This window comes from Liolophura sinensis, chromosome 3 (genome assembly GCF_032854445.1).
Source record: "Liolophura sinensis isolate JHLJ2023 chromosome 3, CUHK_Ljap_v2, whole genome shotgun sequence".
NCBI lineage: Eukaryota > Metazoa > Mollusca > Polyplacophora > Chitonida > Chitonidae > Liolophura > Liolophura sinensis.
Genome location: NC_088297.1, coordinates 17425254 through 17441323, shown reverse-complemented (window position 1 = coordinate 17441323; position 16070 = coordinate 17425254). Strand labels below are relative to the sequence as shown.

Here is a 16070-nt window from a genome sequence, read left to right as displayed (position 1 = left end):
CTAACAGCCTCTGCAATGACTGCCTGCTAGGGTAGGGTTGTATACAATGTACATGTACGTAGCTGCAGTGACTTCTTCTAGGACTTCAGAGTTCATAAAGTTAAATTTCTAATCTTCCATGAGGGATTCCTTCTTTTTAAAGGATGTATTGGTGAAAATAACCAGAGGCCCATTATAGAGGCATGAAAAAATGTGAAGAACTTGCCAGAAGTAGTTTCACCCAAGTACAACCAGTCAGTGCGCTTAATGAAATAGACCGTGTGTGATGGTGAAATATTAGCTTCCTTTTGTGAGCTTTTTCATTGTTTGGTTGGGATTTTTATGTTATGATTAAGCATTAAATTAAAATTTTAGTTATGTTAGGAGTCTTGCTATCATTTATTATTTGTTTAGCTTTGTGTCACGAAAGGTTATAGAATGCGCTATTTTGAGGATCGTAGCAGTAAATGTCACATATTAGTCAGTACCTTGATCGCGATAACGTATGCATCAAAAAGATTTACGCCATGTAAGGTAGCTTACGTTCATGTATTTAACTGCTCCTAAAAAAATTAATGCCTACCTTACGGCAATCAAGGGCTTTGTTAGTCACCAAAATGGTGAAAATAAAGAATGTGGAAGTTATCAGAGGGCAGGTATATCATTTGACCTTGACCCGAGTGCTACGGATAAGAGGTGTGCAGGTGTAAATGTGCTTAAAAATTAAATGATACGTTTCTAAAATTAAAACAGAACGTACTGAATAAGCATAACGATTTGTGTGTATGCCTAAATTCCTGATCAGTCCATAGTGTACATGTGAGATTTAAAGTAAACAGCCCTGTCAAAATGAAAGATCTCCAAAGTAGTTTACGTGCGTGATGCTCTCCACAACATGTTAGTTTTCAGAAACTGAAGGTTACAGCAAAGGCTCATGTACCACAACCCGTAGACGTGGAGAATGACTACCGTGATATTTGTATTTGTGATGTTCTCTAGTGTTTCCTATGAAGAAGATGCAACAAAGGCTAAGAAACAAATGGATTACTATACAACAAGTTCTGCTACTGTACTGCATTAAATCATCCTAATATCGCTCCTAATGAATGGTTTTAATTCTACACCGGTCGTCAGTTATTTGTGCTGTGTTAAAATATCATCGAGCGTGTAGTTTCCAACTTGTAGATGTATTGGTGATTTCTGAGGAGAGACGCTAATGCGACGAAATACGATCTCAAAAATAGCTAGTGTTCAGAAACCCTTTAGATTCATACTATATATTGTCAATAAATAAAGTACAAATAATACATTTTTGTCCTCTAATGGTTGCCTACGTTTGGATTTAGCACAACAAGTGGATTTTTGTTTGACCTCAAAAAGGCAGTTGTTCGTGTATACAGAAATGTTTCGCCAGGTCAAAAAAATTACCATTCGCATAAGGCAAGTTTCCGAATGAAATAATACTGCAACTCCTATCAAAACAAAATGAAAAGGTAAAGTTGTCAGTGAATGTTTGTGTGAGTTATTGGAATAAACCCATTAGGCCTACAGGTTGAGGTGTAATAAATAAATATAGGCCTATTCAGATTACTTATTCAGATTAATACATCATGAGGAATAGCTGAAATAATTAATTTATTCGAGAGTGTTACAAGTAATAATTCTGGTCAATCAACATGTACATATATATATTTGTAATCCTGTATGTAACAACAAGAATCTCTGTACGGGTAAGCCTTTACATGTATGTGCATGTATGTCTTTCGATTTTCTCAATCCCCTTCACTCTATCAACTTCACACTGTCCAGGTGTATTACTGGGGAACCGAAAATAGTGAAGTGTTGAGTATTTTCAAAAAATGTGTACTGCGGTAGGCTTAATGAGTACTCCCTCTCTTGGAAAAATAGGGAGTACCGCACAAATTATCTGTAGCACTGCTCCACCCCTTGAGTTTCTGCCCAATAGTTGATCTTCCTAATTGCGTGAATGCCAACAAACTTATTACACAAAGTTTTTCATGATCCGTTGAAGAAGTTGTGTGTCAAATTGTGGAATGAGCTGTTAATTATGTTTGCTGTATGTGATGAACAGTAGGACTTAATCCTGAAAAGATTGAAAAAAAGGTTGACAGATGGTACATGTATTTTATGTGTCCTTGCCATATTTGTACTTACATATATTTTGAGATACAGCTATATAACTTAAGGACCAAAGCATGTATGATGATATGTTACCTTGATCTGTTGCCGTATACAGCAGTGATGCAAATAATGAAGATTTTCACACTCACACTAACGAACAAATAGAAATGATAACGGCTTAAGTGGCCAAAACAATTTCCTGAAAATGTCTACAGTCTCGCAGTATATCATAATATGACGTTCTGGTGCAATCCATTCTCTTTAAAGTCATGTCATAATGAGGTGGGGCCAGATCCTCCATTACAGAGGGAATAACTGACAGGCCCTTTGCGGGTGGAGAAGACCAGTGAATTGTACTAGAAGACAGTTGGTCATTAGTTATAAGAAAAATAAAAATGGAAGAAAAGCAATGGACTCATTTTACAGCTCTTGGGCTCTAGTTTTTCAAAATAAAACGTGTTGTAGGAAATATTTTCTCAATTTAATTGTTAAAATCAGAAAATTATGATGTGACCTCTCTTCTTTCCAATGTCTGTCATGTTTGTGAAGTACTGCTCATTGTTCTGTAAGTGGGTGGGACTGTCATCTTGTTGTCTTTGATGTTCTGTAAGTGGGTGGGAGTGTCATCTTGTTGTCTTTGATGTTCTGTAAGTGGGTGGGAGTGTCATCTTGTTGTCTTTGACGTTCTGTAAGTGGGTGGCAATGTCATCTTGTTGTCTTTGACATGACCTTCCAGTCTGACATTTTCCAAATGGCAAAAATTTTTTGGTACAGCATTAACTGAAACCCAAATCAAGCACATGTACATGTAAATTTGACATTTGTATCCCGTACTTAGATTTTGCTGATCCAGCTAAGAGTTTTTAATTTGAGATGGAGCACAAAAGGAAATGACTGGATGCTAATATGAGTTTAACATCATCAGGATGTACAATAAACTACTGTAATTCTTCAGCCTTTTCACATGTTTGCAATGTGTTTATTCAAGCATGTTCCTCTTTTTGTGAAGCCCTGAAATTGGCCAACCCAGCCAACTTAATTCTGTCTCCAAAATCAAATTAAAAATGTACCTAAATTGCGCTTTCATATGCGAAAATGTTGAAGAATTAGTGTAGTGGCATGTGGCTGTCTAAAGCAGAAAACCCAAATGTACATGAGTATTAGTGGATAGCCTCCTTCATTTCTATGTGCTCTTGAATTCCTTTCGGAACACTCAGCATTGTGATGCTCAAAAATGTTACAGCAGTACTAGAGTAAAAACCTATTTCTGATTGGCTAATTATGAGTGATTGTGGCATTTGATCAATAATGTGCAATATCAGCGCACATGTGCTGACAGAGATACATGACATAGCCCCATGTAATCAATATGTGCAGTAAGATGTAGAACAAACAATAATCTAATTTTATACTGAGACTGAAACACATTCTGGTAGAATTCGAACAATGTTTTGCTTCTGTTTCTGTACAAACATGGCCGAAATATTTTATAATCAAATGTTGATGATTAAAACCAACGCTTGACTGTACTTTCTCTAGTATCTGTTGTACGGTATGCCTGTTCCGACATTATCAGCCATGTTGGCATTTATACATGGGGAAATCTGTTGTGTTGCCATATCAGGCACATATTTCTCCCTGATTGATTTTTTTTGGGAGGGCTGATCCCATTCTAACCTGGTTTTTACCCCAACAGTGTAGCCTGATGTTATTGAGCCAGATCATGGGGCTTGTAACACAGGAGGGTGATGTTCTAATTCACAGGGACATAAGTACCCAAATTCATTAACACTCTGGTATCTGAAGGAAGAACTTTTAGTGCAGTTATGAGGATCACAGTGTTGCCTTGAACAGCAGACTGTACAGTACATGTGTACTTGTTAGGTACATGTATAATGGAACACTTCACACTGTGTACCTGATGGTATGATATCATGATTTTTAGCCAGAATCATGAGACATTCCTAGTACAAGATCTTCTTCGCAAACTTATCGGCAGTATAAAGCTCTGACTTTTTCTAGCAAATGTCAGATTTGTATAGGACGAGTAAAATCAAGTATTGACTATTCAGTGGGTGTGGGGGCTGTCTTTGCATGTGTCTGGGCATTTCTCTGTTCTGCTCGTTTTCCTCCAGCCTTAATGCTGGGTGCTGTCATATGACTAAAATGGTGAGTATGACTTAAAACACAAATACAAAATAAAATAAAATAAAAAAAAAATTTGTTTGGGGTATGCAGAAGCCTGTAATTGAATGTGTGTGTAGAGGTATGTTCCAGAAGAGTTTTGTGTAAAATAGTATACACTTCATAACATGTTAGACTCATTGGATTCATGCACTTTTGAAAATTGCGCTATAATAATTAAACGTGGGAAGGTCTTCCAGAAACCTGCGGATGGTGGTGGGTTTCCCCCGGGCTCTGCCCGGTTTCCTCCCGCCATAATGCTGACCACCATCGTATAAGTGAAATATTCTTGAGTACAGCGAAAACACCAATCAAATAAATAAATCTAATAATTAATGTTGAAATATTGATACAATGAAAATCTGGTAAATGGAAACAGAGCTTAGGATACATGTACATGGAGGATGTACATGGTTTTCCCATTAATAACGTGATTAGTATGTTTATAACAGGATTGTCAATGTCACACATGTAAGTGTGCAGTGAAAATGACATATGGCTTTGGAAGATTGCAAACACCTGCAGGCAAATGCACAAATAAACTTTTTTTTTTTTACGGCATAACACGCAAACCCTTTGTGTATGGCTGTACAGGGCTACACCTCTGTGGGCTTCATTACCCTTGACATTAGCTGGGACAGGAATGTCCCCCATTTACCCCACCGTCCCCACCTCACAAAGAACAAAACAGATAGCTTCTCCACTCTTCCATCCTGTCCAACACTTAAACCCTCTCTCGTTTACATTGACAGACTCTTCATACATGCTTGCTATCAGGTTTTTAAATTGTCAAACCCTTTAACTTGTGGACTGAGAAAATGTCACAGTTACATAAACTTAAGCCGTTCCTTAAACTCCAAACTTTAGGTTGACCATGCACAGTGTTTAAAACACAGGTAATTTTGTTGTACCTGCATGCATAAAAAAATTGGTGCCCAACTGCGAACATACATGCTATAAGGCCGAAAGTGCTCAAATCATGAAGTTAGGTCAGAAATTCTAAAAAGGTCATTTTCAGTACTTAGATTAATTTTATGTGAATTTATATTTGTGTACATTTTAGATAACCTGTGTTAAATTGAAAGGCTGAATATTTCTCTGACCTCATACTGGCAATTAGCTCGGTGCGACCAGAATGCTAACATTGACACTCATGTACCTGTAATTGTTCTCAGTTACACATATACTTATTCACACATACGCAGTTCATGTTACAACACATGATAATGACCCCTGGTAGTTTTCAGGGTAAATTACATCTAGTTCCGTTGAGCATTGATGTAATGTATTAGCAGTGGAGAAATACAGTATGGGTACTCGGATGCATTGTCACATGGGGATAAAACATGCCATGTGCTGCACTCTCTGTTGTATTGTGCATTTCGTGCATGTACTGTAGGCACAGAAGCAAAACACTTTTTTTCCAAGTTATGTCATTACAACAACAGAATGACGTGATTCACATCCCAGTGCAAAGTGGTGGTCTCCGTGGCAGAGGTGGTTACCACGCCAGCGTTGTGCAATGACTCAGGGGCCTCCCACTGATGCGGTCACTTTGAGTTCAAGTCCAGCTCATGCTGGCTTCCTCTCCACAACCTGGTTGTGAGCTTCCCCTGGGCTCTCCTCGGTTTCTTCCCACCATAATGCTGGTTGCCATCATATAAGTGATATATTCTTGATTACAGTGTAGCAATCAAATAAATCAGTGCAAAGTGATGTCACAGCTACATGGTACAGTAGGGCTACTTGCCTATCTTTTAACATTGTTTTTCTTGTACTGGCAGAGCATCATTGGGTAACGAAATTCACCCAGGAATGTAGTTCAGAAGATTAATCTAATCCTTGTCAGTTAGTTTTCTATATTCTGTATACCTCCTTACATGTACGTTTCAGTTAAAACTGGCAGATTGGCCTTGCCAAAGCTGTGAAGGAGCAGCATCCCGTCACGTCACAAAGGGACGTCACTCTCTTGTCGGGACGTTGTATCTTGAAACCTGCATGTTATGACCTTACAAATTGATTGGTGCTGGATAGAAATCTTATCTTTACATGTAGGTGGACAAATTTTCTCTCATTAGAATGTTAAGTTAGTGCCACATGGAAATGTACAGTTTGAAGAGAATTCAACGTCCACGATGATACATTGTAACAATTGTTACTGTAATGGCTTTCTGTCTCTACTCTGACGTCACTTTTCCAGCTGAAAATCGTTGCATGTTTGAAGTCAATAAAATTACGTTATCATTGAATGAATGATTATGGCTTAAAAATGTCTCTTCGTCAATTTTGCAGCCATGCCATGGTAAGATTTTACTTGAAACTATTTTATGCTTTAATAGCCACTTGTGATCTACTTTAAGTTCTCAGCAAATTGGACAAGCATTTTTAGTATAAGTATCCTAAATGACCATAAATATCGTCCATGACAGCTTGCTCATTGATCCTGATTCTGAGAGTCATGTTGATTTTTAGAAAGGTGTTCAGAGGTCTTCTTCAAACATGGAATGATATTCAGCTGGAATATTATAAGTTTCAGCACCGAGTATAATATTTTGTGACATTTATTTGCCTCTAAAATGCACTGTTGTGGGCAAAATTGTAGGTCATTTAGGGTAACTTAAAGGTGAAATTTGATATCATAACTCATAAGATTTTGAAGATTTAAATGTATTGTTCAGGTACGAGTGCATAATCAACAGCTACAGAGTTCAGATCAGATGACATAACTCCAGTGTGCAAAACATGCACTGTGCCTGTTTAAGTATTCAGGGTACATGCAAATAGAGTTAACTAAATACATATACATTCAGTCATTAGGACTTTTCAGCATTTTTTTTTTATTTTTGCAGGCGTTCAAACACAGCCGTCAGGTTCAGGCTCGCCTGACTACACAGTAGCTCATCAAAGTCGACTGTATTATGTTCTCACTTTTAGGTTTTAATCTCATTAGTTGCTCCATTGGCGTTAAATAAGAGCGTTAACACGCTGTCAGACTTAAGGACTTGGCACTGGTTATGTTACTAAGTCTACGTGTAGGTTAAGCTTCTACATGTAGAAGTTTACAGTTCAAATATTGGTGTGTGACCAATTCCGTTCATAAAGTACAAGTGGAATCGCTGCACATACTGGGTTTCCAAATTTGGCGACAGAATTTACATGTGAAGGCCGGTCAAATTGTGCAGTCAAAACTTGTCTGCATGTAGTTAGATGTGTCAAGTTCTTTTTCTTGGTTAAAAAGCTCAAAAGTAGAAAAAATTGTCATTGTGACATTGATAATGTTCAGTTTTCTGCATTAAAATAATGAAACCGCAGCGTTTGTTATAGCGACTTGGTGCACTGTTGATACATGTGTATTAAATTGAAGTGTTTAAACTTGCATACATATATACAGGTATTTGGGGCGGTCATGAATGGAAACGGCCATTATTTAGCAAGACGGCAACCCTTGGCCTGTGTTAGATTATTGATTTACTGACATGGGCAGGGTGTTTCGTTGGGTTTTGTTGTTTTACTCAAGAATTTTTCGTTATGAGTAGCAATAACTGTCACCATTCACCAGGTGTCCGACTTGAAGCTATAGCCAAATCTTCAGTAACTGGATTTGAACTTGAAACCTCATGGGTCATCATGTGATTTTTAATAGAAGTCAGCTACCAGCTATGTACCATCTCTTACTACTTCTGTCAAAAGTTGAGCAGACTGCCACCAGCTTTAAAGAAAAAATCCCACTTCACTTGGTTTCTTCTTCTGTCAGTTATCTGACTACTCTTCTTGCAGGTCATTGGGCCCTGAACTCCAAAAATACACTGGTAATGAAAGCCCTGAGTCAGCTTAGGGGACTGATATTGGGTGCGGGTAGAACAGTGTTTGATCCAAATGAGACAGTGAGGGCTCTTCTCAGTCTGCTCTGTGTTTTGTGGGTTGAATACCATTTATATGTTAAAGTGTGTGTGTTAAGTTGTGGCCTAGCCTATATGGTCCCCTGTCAGCTGTGCTGGGTAGCTGATAACAGCTGATAAGGCCTGACAAGAGGCACTATTTATTATGATGTTAATAGAGAAGGAACAGTCTTACTATAACAGCTACTTCAACTACTTCATTGTTCCTGAAATAGTTACAATTGAAAGCCGAAACTACTTGTACCTGTATAAAGTTTCCTAAACTACAGTTACATGTACATGTACAAGGACCTGTGACAGGCAACAAAGTCCTGGGCCCAGTTTTTCGAAAGTGTATTAGCTAATACTGTTGTTAAGTCATATTTTAAGTATAGGATAATAGACAAATTTAGGAGCCAGTTCATTTGTTCAAAATCGGTGTATAAATACAGCAGATTTAGTTCGTATTTAAGATACTGTTACGCCATTATTTTTGGGATAAGTACAAAGTGGAAGACTTGGCTTGAAGTTAAGTCTGGTATAAAATCTTAAAGCAGATTTGAACAACTGGGTCCAGGGCTTTACTTCTGACTGGAATGTAAGAAAGAATCCAGCACTTTTAGTTCTCGTTATGATTATTGTATAAAACCGAAACATCCAGAATCCAAACAATTTCCCTTGAAGCCAAAAAAAATTATTTTCAAAATGACAAAATGTTCTCAAGTTTCAAGTCCTTAAGTACCCTAGTTCCTCAGCCTTTTCGCATGTGAAAGATCAACTTTGAGAGCAGTTTATGTATATTTATAATTTTGATTTTGGAAACACAACTAAATTGTTGAGATTGGCCAGCTTCAGGGCTTGACAAAACATATGATTTTATCAGTCAACACAGAAAAATGCCTTCGTAATGTGCTTTAATAAACGCCTTGCAAAGATATGAAAAGGTTGAAGAATTACAATAGCATACATGTACCTATAAGTGTAAGTAGGCATGAAAGGTTCTCACCATTAAAATTACAAACACAAAATCTGTATTTAGTTTTCAGGGGCTCATAAAAGTCGTCTGGCTGGGCTTCTATTAGACCCATTAACTGAATAATATATTTCTTATTTGGTATTATTTAAGAAAGAAATATTCAAAATTTTACATAAACTCAAATTGTACATCCACGATATCCCGTGAGTCAACCTGTGGAGTTACATGTGCCGACCTTGTACAGCAGTGTTAATGACCAGCAGTTGTGATTGACAGCGGATTGAGAGTAAAATTTATGTTGATTTTAGTTTGATTAGAGGTATAAAGCGCATGATTTCACATTGTTTACATTGATTGAGCAACAGCTATAGTGCCTGGACTTGCTCCTTAAAGTGCGTATACATCATTTATATAGTACATTCATATGTACATATACATACAGGAGAATCTACGTGTCCATCAACCCCTTCGGTGGCCTAATGGTTAGAGTGTCTGCCTCAAAGTCGGGAGACCTGGGATCAAACCCGGGTCGGGTCATACCATAGTCTGTAAAAATGGAACTTGTTTCTGCCTCGATTGATGGTTAGCACTGAGAGGTTAGAGCAAGGATAAGTGTCAGTATAATGTGACTAGGCGGGGTGTATGGTGTCATGATATCGTGATAGCATTTTGATGTCATAGACTTGCCCTCCAACAAGAGGACATTGTATATTTACACACACCTAATGACTCCTCGTTGTCAAAATTGTTAAGTATGCCGTTAAACCCCAAACATTCATTCATTCGTTCTACATGACCTTACTGCAAAAAATCAGCAGGTTTGATGTCCGTTCGATTTACTTGCTTGATTGGTGTTTTACACCGATGACCGTACTGAAGAATATTTCATTTACATGTATGCAACTTCGACCAGCATTAAGATGGGAGGAAACATGGCTGAGAAATTTCATTTTGAAGTCTGAGATGTATTACATACAGGTATATTACATGGGAATCCCAAGTGAAATGATACGAATGCAAATCAGTAGAGTACCTGTGTAAAGGGAGGGGGAATTATCAGTTGTAGACATTCGGTTACTGTAGTATGGCGTCATCTACGGGTCTCTGTGGAATGTGTTTATATGACACAAACCACTGGAGTATTGGTAATAACCCTCAGTCATGAGTGAGATGGAGGTTCAAACCACTGGAGTATTGTAAATAACCCTCAGTCATGAGTGAGATGGAGGTTTAGACCACTGGAGTATTGGTAATAACCCTCAGTCATGAGTGAGATGGAGGTTCAAACCACTGGAGTATTGTTAATAACCCTCAGTCATGAGTGAGATGGAGGTTCAGACCACTGGAGTATTGGTAATAACCCTCAGTCAGAGTATTGGTAATAACCCTCAGTCATGAGTGAGATGGAGGTTCAGACCACTGGAGTATTGGTAATAACCCTCAGTCATGAGTGAGATGGAGGTTTAGACCACTGGAGTATTGGTAATAACCCTCAGTCATGAGTGAGATGGAGGTTCAGACCACTGGAGTATTGGTAATAACCCTCAGTCATGAGTGAGATGGAGGTTTAGACCACTGGAGTATTGGTAATAACCCTCAGTCATGAGTGAGATGGAGGTTCAGACCACTGGAGTATTGGTAATAACCCTCAGTCATGAGTGAGATGGAGGTTCAGACCACTGGAGTATTGGTAATAACCCTCAGTCATGAGTGAGATGGAGGTTCAGACCACTGGAGTATTGGTAATAACCCTCAGTCATGAGTGAGATGGAGGTTCAGACCACTGGAGTATTGGTAACAACCCTCAGTCATGAGTGAGATGGAGGTTCACATCTAGCGTCTGCCAAATGGCACATTTCTGCTTATTATTCCTTAAGTACATTGACTGTAGCTACGATAAATGATTGAAAATTTTGCTCAAAATGCTATGTTTATCATATCAAGCTGAAAAGTAAAAACTATTTGTTTTTTTTTTTTTTGTTTTGTTTTTTTTTTTGTTAATAATAACGTTATTAAATATTTTACCATCTGCTTGTTTCAGTGCCCTGGTGACCAGCTGATTTTGCTGTCCATGTGACGATCAACACGCTCCCTACAGCCTCAGGATTAGAGTTATCACTTGACCATGATGGTAAGTCTACGCTCTACTCATACAATTATTACTTGGCCGGCTGAGGCCTCCCCCAATATGGGTGTTGCCAACACCATATATTTTCCATGCCCTGTCACTGGGTTACCATGTACATGTAACGAATTAATCTTGCAAAAGACTCATTAATTTAGGGCACGTTGCTGTACAGGTGAATCGCTTCAGTGTTGTCACTGTTTTCACAGCCCAACAAATGAAGATAACCTACATGTAATTATCACATATGATATCAGCTGCAAGATACAGGTATATACATGTTGCTTACGTGACTGTTGCTGTCCAGTGAAAACCTGAATATTTTGTCTGATGAAGGATAAATGTCTGTACATGTCAGGAAGCTTGACTACTTGAGGGCAACATTTATGATTGTCATTTTGGGTAAAGTTTGTGTTTATAATAAAGTAGTATGTATTATGGTTTACGGGATGTTGCTGTGTCAAAATGTGATGATGTGATCTCAGAAGGCTGTGACATTTTCAGATGTGATTACATAATGGCAAAATGTGATGACAGGGTTTCAAAATGTGATGAAATGACAAAATGTGATGAAGTGGTCTCAGAATGTTGTGACATTATGGCAAAATGCTATGATGTCACTAAGCTAATGTCAAGATCTTTTGAGCTAAATAGGACATGGTGATGTCAGAATTCAGTGACATGGTGTCAATGTGTGCTTATTTGAAACTAAAATGTGATGATACTGTGATGTGATGTCAAACTACGCTGTATATGTACTAGTATGCTGATGGGAGCTGGATCGTGATGTAAAATGCTCATGATGATTTAAATGTACATTTCCAAATGTGTAAGCTGATGTCAAGATGTACTTATAAATTTCTTATGGTAACATGTATAAGGCTGATATCAAAAGTGTACATGTATATGGGTTGTGATGATGTTCATGGGATGTATATATCTGAGGTATTTTTCTAGCAGTCTTTAGACAGAAGCATCCATGCCCATATCTGTATACATGTAGAAAGACCAAATATTATACAAGTCCATGTATTCATGAGTAAAACAGTAAAATTCAGAGCACTGTAGTTCTTCAAACTTTTTGCATGTTTGCAGGGTGTTTATTCAAGCATGATTTGAAGGCATCTTTCTGCGTTGACTGATAAAATTATACTTTTTGTGAAGGCGTGAAATTGGCCAGTTCAACCAGTGTAGTTTTGTTCCCAAAATTAAATTAGAAATGTGAATAAATTGCACAGAATGTTGGGTACATTTGCATGCACGTGTACATGTACTTTGCATGTATTTTAAATGTACATGTAGATGTGCACGTTTATTTCAGCTCATTTACATGCATAACACTGGCTCTTTTGTGAGTATTAGCGTGAATACCCAAACTCCAAGCCATAGAGTAAATTTACATGTACACTTGACTCTGTATACCTGTAGCCTAGACAGAAATGACCATTTGCTTTTCTAGTGGATAACATCTAGGGTGCAAATACCCTCGAAGTTTAAAGTATCTGTAGACTTAGTACACTTTGACGTAACCTGATTTTTCCTGCAAGTAAAGGTTGTGTGAAAAGGGATGAAGAACCCACTTCAGTTTCCTGCATTGATATGCCGTTGCGGTGTACCTGTCTGCTGTCATAATTCAATGTAATTAAAAACAGTCAAACCTGTACCTATGGCCACCTGTAATCAGCGTCCATCTGCCGTATGCGGCCACTCTCTGCCACGACCGAACAATTTATTGGTCAGTAGCAGTGAACTCTATTGTTCTTTAATCAGGCCTAGCTGGTTATTGTCCGGACACCCCTGCCTTGTGGCAGTGGTTTAGCTCCGTGCTGAGGTCCCCACTATGAATGCCATAAACAGCGGGCATACTCCGATATAATCAGAGATAATCTGACCTCCTGTGGTTCCTCCCATGAATGGTTTCTTTGAGAAATTATCTGGCTTGCTCGGCCATTATCTTTGCAGGCAGATGGTGTTGTGTTTTCATTTTGCTTGACTAAAATATTGCCTGTACCGGACACATGAAGAAACTGATCTTCCTTCACTCGTACATGTTGTTGTTGTTGTTTCACCGGTAATGGCAAATATGAGTGAACATCTCAGCAGTCTGCCATTTACAGTCCAAAACTTTGTTAGAATAGTCATCTACACCTACGTAGGCCAAACTAGTACATGGCTTTCTAGGGCTTCATAATGATGGGAAGAAAGTTCTCCTGTCATGCATGCCCTCACCTGAAACTCTTTTTTGTCATGGCCTGTTAAATGCGTGAAGTCCATAGGTCTACCCCACAAAACTTGAAATTATTGAGTTATTATTTTACTACAGTAGTTATATTTCTATGAAATTTATGTAGCAGAACAGAATAGTGCTGTAACAATTATGTATAAGATTATTATGTAGGCCTAGGGGCCTACATGTGTACCTATCCTGAAACTTAATTCAGTTGTGATTTGGCATGGTCTTCACAACCTGTCTTATGTGACCAACTGTCATATGCAGCCACTTTTTATGTGTCCCTTCACTGGCCGCATACAACAGGTTTGACATCGTACTGTCAACACATTGTCCTGTCAACATTAATAAAGTAATGTATTTCACCTAAAGTTTTGTAGGTAAAAATGCACATTTAGAAGCATACAAAAGTCTTCAAAAGATATATTTGATGCCAACACTAGTTTTATGATTAGAAATTAATTAATCTTCACATGTGGTCCTGTAAGGTGGATGAATAAATCAGAATCTTCACATGTGGCCCTATAAGGTAGATGAATAAATGACTCTCTTCACATGTGGTCATATAAGGTTGATGAATAAATTAGTCTTCACATGTGGCCCTATAGGGTGGATGAATAAATCAAAATCTTCACAGGTGGCCCTATAGGGTGGATGAATAAATCAAAATCTTCACATGTGGTCCTATAAGGTGGATGAATAAATCAAAATCTTCACATGTGGTCCTATAAGGTGGATGAATAAATCAAAATCTTCACATGTGGCCCTATAAGGTGGATGAATAAATCAAAATCTTCACATGTGGCCCTATAGGGTGGATGAATAAATCAAAATCTTCACATGTGGTCCTATAAGGTAGATGAATAATTCAAAATCTTCACATGTGGCCCTATAAGGTGGATGAATAAATCAAAATCTTCACATGTGGCCCTATAAGGTGGATGAATAAATGAAAATCTTCACAGGTGGTCCTATAAGGTGGATGAATAAATGAAAATCTTCACAGGTGGCCCTATAGATTGGATGAATAAATCAAAATCTTCACATGCAGTCCTGTAAGGTGGATGGATAAATCAAAATCAAGCAAAATGTCACTTGAAAAACGTCAGGCGAAATGCAGTAAACAAATATTTTCCTTTTCCCAAAGACCCAGCTGAAACCCATTTAATTTATATTAATTATAAGGACACATGATGATATACTATATGCTTTTATAAAGAGCTGGGTCGCCTAAAGTAAGGCGACAATGACCACTCACACCCCAATACCGCCTACACTCTCCCACTCAACATAATAGGCTGCTTGCCTGTGCAGAGCCTGTTTGTGTAAGCACACACATGCTATCTGTTACACAAGAATAAGTAGCTTCTCTTACAAACAGGCCTGGTAATGACTAGAGTTCATTCACCTGCCTCATGAATAGCTGACATAACTCTCTGGCTTTTTTGTTTTCTCTCTCAGTCTCTCCTATTTGTTCTGCATAGAGAATGGAAGCATGTAATTCAGCATGCGTGCACTTTTAGGTTGGTGCACTTCACCTGTTAGGGATGTTACTGTAGTGCTCCTGTGTGCAAGAAGCTTTTTATTTTTGAGTTCCCCGAAGTCCATATCGGAACTGTACCATGCAACCATTGAGTATATTGTATATCTCACTAATACGCAGTGCTGCACGATCAGGAAGCTGCTGCACATCAGTGTGTGGACTGGTTTCTGCAGTATCTCTGTGGTGAGAAAAGTTCAGCAGTGACTGAGTATAATTAGGTTATGGCTGTGCCATGTATCTTCCTTAGCCTTTTTGGGCATGTTTTTGTCATTTTATGCCAGATCAATAATTATGATATATCTTACTATTTTTTTTTCCTGTAAAACATCACATTGAGAAGTGAACTGCAGTTACCAATGTTTTGAATGTTGTTGATTCCTGGTAACCCTTTGCTGGCCTAGTGATAAGAGGCATTGAAATGCAAAGACAGAAAGTATCACTCAGCCAGCTGCATATTAAAACTTTATTGGAACACCTTGAACATCAGGATTTTTGTGTATGGAAGAAAGAAAATGGCACTGAAACACTTTTAGCCGAAGCCCAGATCTGCGATTATGACGAACAGTGACAGCAGAAGATTTTGATGATATTTGCCCGGTACATGTTTCACTTTGTTTGATTGCAAGGATTTAAGTGTGTAAAGTATTTGAACTTGATACCAGATGTGTGTCATCAGCACGCTTAGTGCCAAAGTGTGGTACTGTGATACAATGCCTCGAAATCCACTGCCAGCGAGTTGTGTCATCCATCCACCTCAGTCAGTGTGTACTGTCCACTTGAATAATGATCATTTACTAACACAACACTGTTGACTCACTCCCAACACAACCCTTTTATCAACTTTATTTGTTTTTTGATAAATCCATGACTGGGCCCCATTAGTGAAGCCAGCAGCTTATCCAGCCAACCCGGCCGCCACAGAGGCTTGTTCTTAATAGACATGACTGAATTTGCTGATGGTTGGCTGAGATAACTTTTTTTGTGTGGTTTGGATGAAGTCCATCAGTTAAGCC

At 38.3% G+C, this 16070-nt stretch overlaps 1 protein-coding gene across 3 annotated transcripts in view; it reads left to right on the top strand.

Moving 5' to 3' along the window:
* Window positions 1-16070, top strand: part of LOC135463587 (transmembrane and coiled-coil domains protein 1-like) — an 83085-nt gene that overhangs the window by 1908 nt on the left and 65107 nt on the right. For all 3 annotated transcript variants that reach the window (XM_064740903.1, XM_064740902.1, XM_064740901.1), the window contains exon 2: window positions 11201-11290. The gene's annotated coding sequence lies outside the window, so the exon portion shown is untranslated. The remainder of the gene's footprint in view (window positions 1-11200; window positions 11291-16070) is intronic.